The sequence below is a fragment of the Helianthus annuus genome, chromosome 2 (assembly GCF_002127325.2).
Source record: "Helianthus annuus cultivar XRQ/B chromosome 2, HanXRQr2.0-SUNRISE, whole genome shotgun sequence".
NCBI lineage: Eukaryota > Viridiplantae > Streptophyta > Magnoliopsida > Asterales > Asteraceae > Helianthus > Helianthus annuus.
In genome coordinates this window covers 1,916,251-1,921,993 of record NC_035434.2, presented here as the reverse complement: position 1 = coordinate 1,921,993, position 5,743 = coordinate 1,916,251, and the positions used below count along the sequence as shown (strand labels likewise).

Sequence of the window (5,743 nt, the reverse complement as noted above, 5' to 3'; positions counted from 1 at the left end):
ATAAAACGAAACTTCAAATTTCCGTGTGTTTTGAAACAATGATTCTGTTACAACACTCCCCGATGTTTCCGCCACGTTTTGTTGTTTTAACGTGGTCGGGGTGTGACATTGCGCTTTGTTGGTTACTACCATTGTCGGGTTCTCTCCAACCACGGTTAGGGTGATTTCGCCATCCTTGGTTATAGGTGCCCGTTGGAGGACCCGACGGCCTAGGTCTATTATCAATGTAGTTTACCGACTCTTGTTGATCGTCTGTTTCTTTCATACAACTCCAATTTTCATGTGGCCCACCACACCCCTCACAAGCCATAACCGAGACCGTTTTTGTCATTTCCAGTTTTTTTATTTTCGAAGAAAGGGCCTCGATTTGGGCTTGTAAAGAAGTGCTTTCATCAACCTTATGGTGCCCAGGGCAATGGATTTATTGCCTCGGGGAGTGTGCCACTAAAAATTGGTTTGAGCAATTTCCTCAATTTGATAATACATTTCATGTGGGCGGCGATTACCTAAAAGTCCCCCGGAGCTAGAGTCAAGTGTTTGCCTTGTGTGTGGCAACAACCCATTATAGAAAGTGGATACTTGTTGCCATATCGCAAGGCCGTGATGTGGACACTTTCGCAATAGCTCCTTGAACCTTTCCCAAGTTTCATATAAGGATTCCCCGTCCTCTTGTGAATATGTATTAATTTCAGTCATTAATTTAGCCGTTTTAGCGGGAGGGAAACACTTATATAGAAATTTTTGGGCTAGTTCATCCCAGGTGTTTACCGATCCAGCTAGGAGGGCGTTAAGCCAAGCTTTTGCTCGGTCTTTTAGTGAAAAAGGAAACATTCGGAGGCGGATGGCGTCATTTGATGCTCCATTGATCCGAAAGGTATCACATATTGCTAAGAAATTAGTAATATGTAGATGGGGATCCTCGTCCGCAAGCCCATGAAAGGTTGCGGAGTTTTGAAGCATTTGTATCAAATGCGGCCGAAGTTCGAAGTTATTGGCTTCAACATTTGGTGCATTGATAGCGGCGCCAAGATTACCTACGGTAGGTCGTAGATAATGCATGAGGGTACGTTGGTCCGCCATTGGTAGTGGGTTCCCCGAAACCTTCTCTTGGGTTCTAGCTTTTAGCCTTTTTCTATGACACTTCGGGTTTTCCCGGGCAACCTTCTTTATTTAACATTGCGTGTACGTATATTATTAAATGAAAACTATGGATTATCTGTTATTATGTGTTGTATGTATGTATATTATATATATGTGTGTGTTACAAGTGAGCCGAGACCCCAAGGATCCGACTCGAGACCACTCCCGGTCTCGAGTGAACAGTAACAAGCGGGCCGGTTGGGCCATGCAACCAAGAAGCCCATTCGGGAGCCCTCAACCCACTCGAGACGGGTATATAACCCTTATGGATAGCCAATCTTGCCATTTTTGGGCAACCAACATTCCCTTACATTCTCCTTCACTCTCTCTCAACAAAACCCTAGCATCATCACTCTCTTCTCTTGTCTCGGATCACTAGTAGCGGCTCACATTCTAAGCTAGGAGGTTCCCTTTGGCCGATTTCACAACACTCTCACACTCGAACACCATCCGGTTAGTATTTCACACTATTTGATATGTTGATGATTATTTGATGAATGTTACACATGATTAGTCTAAATGTCTCCTTGCATGATTTTGGTATAATAAACATGATAACTTGGTGAATAGATTACATGATAAAGGATAGGTGCAATGATGGTTCATAAGGATGTGCTATTGTATATTATATGAATCAATGTAGATGATGTTATACTATGAGTTATGGACCGAATTGTTTACAAGCATGATGACCAATTAATTCTGATTATTGGCATGATCATAGGGTTTAATGAGGTATAGATGTGTGTTAGAGATGTTTGGATAAAATGATGAAAACCCTAATATGATGAACAATATGAATGTGGTATGAACATGTTATGAATATTTGAAGATGCCTTGTTTGATCTATTTTTGTTATAAATCAGACAACAAAACATGTTTATGATATCCTATTGGCTAGTACACAATTACACAAAAACACAATTCTATTGGTTAGTACTTGTGACAGGTTCTAGAAGGATTATGTGCACGTAACTGTGGTTGCGAGTCGAGACCTTTGGTTGCGACTCGAGACCACCTCATGATGACTCGAGACGAACTTCAGGGACTCGAGACCAGCAAGGTCTCGACTTGAGACTTCATGATCTCGACTCGAGACTGGACTCGAGACCTCTGAGGTTGCGACTCCTAACTGGCACCACTCGAGACCGAAACGTGATCACTCGAGATCTCTTGGTTGCGACTCGAGACCGCGTGTTCTCGAGTCGAGACCGCCTTGTCTCGACTGGGCTGCCTACTATGGTTATTGGGCCACAGCATGTTTAATTGGGCTACCTGTTTGACTGGACTATGTGTTGCTGAATTCTGTATGACTGTGTAAATATTAGGGCCGGCCCAATAACCCAATGTATGTTTGTATGCATGCTATGTGTTAGCTATGTGTAGGTTATATGTGATTACTTGTACCCCAACTTGACCTATATTTGGTAACCATGCTAGGACGTGGTGACCAACGTGATTGACCGGGTAATTAATCTACCTAGCAACCCAAGGTGAGTTCACAACTTAAAGCATGCGTTCCCGGTGGTTTGGGAAACGGAACTAAAAACAACACTATCCCCTTATGAGGGATACAACTTACTTTTCTTCCCTTGTTATTGGGAACCTTTAGTTAATTACTGTTTATACGGATTGCAACAAACGACACTAAACGAAACTCTATCACTCAAGTCCCTACTACATAATACCGATTAGTCGCCGGGGCCAGGCGAACGGGTTATTAGTTAATAGCGCTATTTAGGTTTTACCAGCCTCACACCGTGCCGGTGTATGGGATCGGTCGTGAAATAATGTACTCAGGCATCCGTCAATGATGATAGAACATTGACATCGGGGCATCCTGCGGAAACGCAACGGTTACCTAGTGTTCGGTATTGGAAAAACAGTTTAGTCGCTAACTTTTGGGGTAGCTCCCCATGGCATGTATAAACGGATAAATTAACTGGTGAAACAAGTTTTTGGTAATTAAAACTGGACAACTAGTGAACTCGCTCAACATTATTGTTGACACCTTACTGCATGCTTTGCAGGTAACCAGTGACTGAGGAGCTTGCTGCTTGGGGATGTGTAGTGTTCGTCTACCCCTGTGTTGGGTGCTAAATAAACTTGAACTATGAACCTCGTTTAAAACTGTTTTGCTTATGCTTCCGCTATTTACTACTTTTTGGACTTAAAACTTTAAGCTTTGATCATGATATTGCTAATCGTATGGCTAGTAAGTATTACTATGGTTTTTAATTCAATTAAACAGTATAATTGGTGGCTGGATCCTGGTCAGTCACGCCCTCAAGCGGAGGATGCTCCGCAGGTGGAATTTGGGGGTGTGACAGATTGGTATCAGAGCCTTGGTTATAGTGAACTTGGTTTTAAAAAGGGGAAAAATCTTTTTGAGAAAAACCAGACTATAACCCGTGACTCGTGACAACACTACACTCCAAGTGCAAGACTCGACTTATCTAACCTTATAGCTCGGACCCATGTTTACTTGCTTGTTTGTCTTATGCTTTCTACTCTGCTATACGTACTAGTTTGCCTATTTAGATAGATACGCCTCCCCCTTCTATCTCATTCTCGCTATATTACGACATCACACTCATACTATGTTTTCTGGCTATGAAGACAATGAGTGGACGCGGACGAGGAAACGTCAACATGACTCAGGCTCAGTTCACTAACCTGATTAACACGGTGGCTGCAGCTTTCGCAGCTCACCCTGGAGGTCAGCATGCGCCTGTGCAACCACATGTTTGTACTTTCAAGACCTTCATGGATTGCAAACCTCTTCCTTTCAATGGCACTGAGGGTGCCATAGGGCTTCTGCACTGGATCGAGAAGGTGGAAGCTGTCTTTGCTGTCTGCGAATGTACCCCTGCTAATTGGGTGAAGTTTGCTGCTGGTACCCTTGAGGGAAGCGCGCTTTCATGGTGGAAGGCGCAAATTCAAATGCTTGGTTTGGAGACTGCTAATGCTACTGCATGGGAAGATTTCAAGGATATGATCAAGGAAGAGTATTGTCACAGGGATGACATCCACAAACTCGAGGACGAGTATTATGGTCTCAAGATGGTTGGGTCAGAGATTGAGACCTACACCAAGCTGTCCAACGACTATGCTGCACTTTGCCCAAACATGTCCCGACCCATGTATCGAAGGATCGAATTGTACATCAAATGTCACACCCCCAAAATCCACCCGCGGAGTACCACCGCTTGGGAGCGTGACATGACCAGGATCAAGCCACCAATTATATCAAACATAGCATTTAATAATAATAGTAGATATAATTGATGTTCAAACCAAACATTGAAAATGTAGCGGAAGCATTAAATGTAAAAACCAACAAAAGTATTAATGTGTGAATTTATCATAAGCGTTCAAATAGCATTCACGATCCTTTGCCCACAACGACCTGCTTCTCCCGGTGCAAGCTCCATAATGTACCTAAGGTCCTGCAAGGCATGCAGCAAATAATCAACAACTAGTTGAGCGAGTTCACAGAAAGTAAGTTCATAACATAGTGCGTAAGTTTATCTAGTGGGGGCTTCCCACACTAGTATGTACTAAAGGTGGGGGCTTCCCAAACCTTGTGTTTATATTACCGGTGGGGGCTTCCCACGTTTATCCTTACTAATGAGGGCTTCTCATTAGTGGTACTTACTAGACTAACTTCCAACCATGTGTTCTTCTTTACCGAGAACAGGAATACGTACTGGGTCACGTAGGCTTTACGTGACGTGCCCTTCCCCGAGGACAGTGGTACGCGTGGGGGCTACGTAGGCTTTACGTAGCGTGTCCTTACGACCCGGAAGACAGTAGAAGGTATTGGGTTACGTAGGCTTTACGTAACGTGTCCTCCCGACCCGGGAGACAAATGGCAGATTCTGGGTTACGTAGGCTTTACGTAACGTGTCCTGACTATCCTGAGGACGATGGTCTATAGTCTAGTGAATGCGTAAGTACGAGTAACTCTTTCCATATCAACTTATCCAACCCAATTCCCAACCCGGGAATCCCATGCCTTGGCTGTGTGAACTCACCTTGGTTTGCTCGGCAGATACACAAATAAAGGGCTCTTGAACTAACAGTGGTCAACCACGTCCTAACAGGGTTACCATACAAGTCAGGTTCGGTTCAATTAATGCACGCATGAATCATAGCAAACACGTATAGCACGCAAACAACCAAAGTATAGCATTCATCACTTGTGCGATTCGGATGTCTAAGCCCAAACTATGCCCGGCCCAACTAACATAAACAGTCCCGTTAGCGGTTAAGTACGTATGTCCAATTACTTGGCCCAATCGACTGGGCCCGTGATAGTGTAGGGTCCAAAGCAGTGTGCATGTATAACTAGTCTCGAGTCGCAACCAGCGATCTCGAGTCAAGTCAGTGAGGTCTCGAGTTGTGTTGGTCTCGGGGTCTCGAGTCACAATGTGGAGGTCTCGGGTCATCATGGTCCACTCAAGACTGTTTGGTCTCGAGTCGCAACTGGACTCGCAACTGGGGTCTCGGTTTGTGCGGTTTGTGGTCTCGAGTCGAGACTAAGGGTTCTCGACTCGCAACCCTGGTCGAGACAAGCAAATTGTAACAGCTTTTCCTGATT

General features: G+C 44.3%; 1 non-coding gene across 1 annotated transcript; it reads left to right on the top strand.

Moving 5' to 3' along the window:
• The first annotated feature begins 595 nt into the window (after positions 1–595).
• LOC118489955 lies at positions 596–702 on the top strand. The gene has a single exon (XR_004887966.1). It is a non-coding gene; the product is annotated as a small nucleolar RNA R71 (small nucleolar RNA).
• Positions 703–5,743: the final 5,041 nt, after the last annotated feature.